Source organism: Galeopterus variegatus, unplaced genomic scaffold (genome assembly GCF_000696425.1).
Source record: "Galeopterus variegatus unplaced genomic scaffold, G_variegatus-3.0.2 Scaffold5981, whole genome shotgun sequence".
Lineage (NCBI taxonomy): Eukaryota > Metazoa > Chordata > Mammalia > Dermoptera > Cynocephalidae > Galeopterus > Galeopterus variegatus.
The window spans coordinates 1-1061 of NW_007732092.1; positions in this window are offsets into that span (position 1 = coordinate 1).

Genomic DNA, 1061 nt, shown 5'->3' on the forward strand with positions numbered 1-1061 from the left:
AGTGGAGGCTGTGTCAGCCAATTACCCCCAGGTGCCATCTGGCCACCCTGTGAACGCCCCAAGGGGAGCTCAGGCTCCAGAGTATGACTGAGACCACAGCAATGAGCTCTGTCCTAAGCACCAGTTGGTTTCACAATCCTCCTGAATGTCCCTGGAGCCAAGGCCTGGGCTGGGCATAGGAGGGGCAGGGGAGGCAAGGGTTAATCCAGGGGGCCCTGTCAATCTGATGGGGGAAGGGAACGCACACCCATGACTCAGACAGATTGAGAAATAAGAGCGATGAAACATAACCCCACTGGGGTGCCAGAGGAACAATAGGGCTGGTTCTAAGAGAAGATGTGAAGGCAACTTAAATTGGATAAAAGGAAATTGGGTTAGATCAGAGAGAGATCCAATAGCGGTTATATGGGAAAAAAAAATCTGGAATCTAGTTCTCAATTTAAGATCTAAGGAGTCTTCCTTGTCCCTTCTTGACCTGTTCCTAATAACTGATCACATTTTGATGCTGAATCAGAGATGCTGGGGTAGCAAATGTCTTGACCAGAGGTTTCTTGGTTTGGATGAATAAGCCTCTTCTGCTATTAAAAGAAAACAAAAACAACAGCAACCAAAAACCTTAGGAAAGACCATCTTCCAAACCACACCTAAAACCTTCCTGTGCCATCTCCCTGGACCTTCTTCTCCACTTCCCAGTTAGCATCTTTCCTCCTCTTAATCCAGGAATGGTTTTCTGGAGAAACCTTTTAGCTCTGGCTGAAAGTCACCTCCCAGCACCTGTGACCAGAGCCCTCACTGGCCTTAAGTCTGTTACTGTGTCCTGCATCCCCCAGCAGACTGAGAAGTCCCTGCAGATGGTGCCAAGGACCCCTCCCCCTAAACTCCCTTGTTGGCACTCAGCTATCCTCATCCATAAGCCTGGGGAAGTAGGAGCCGGCCAGGATAAGGATGATTCTCTGGAATATTCTTGACCCTGTTCATGTCCTTCTGAAGTAGAACCAGCCTGGACATCTGCTCCAGGTACCATCCCACCTCCCGCCGCTCCCTCCCCCCCCCCCCCCCCC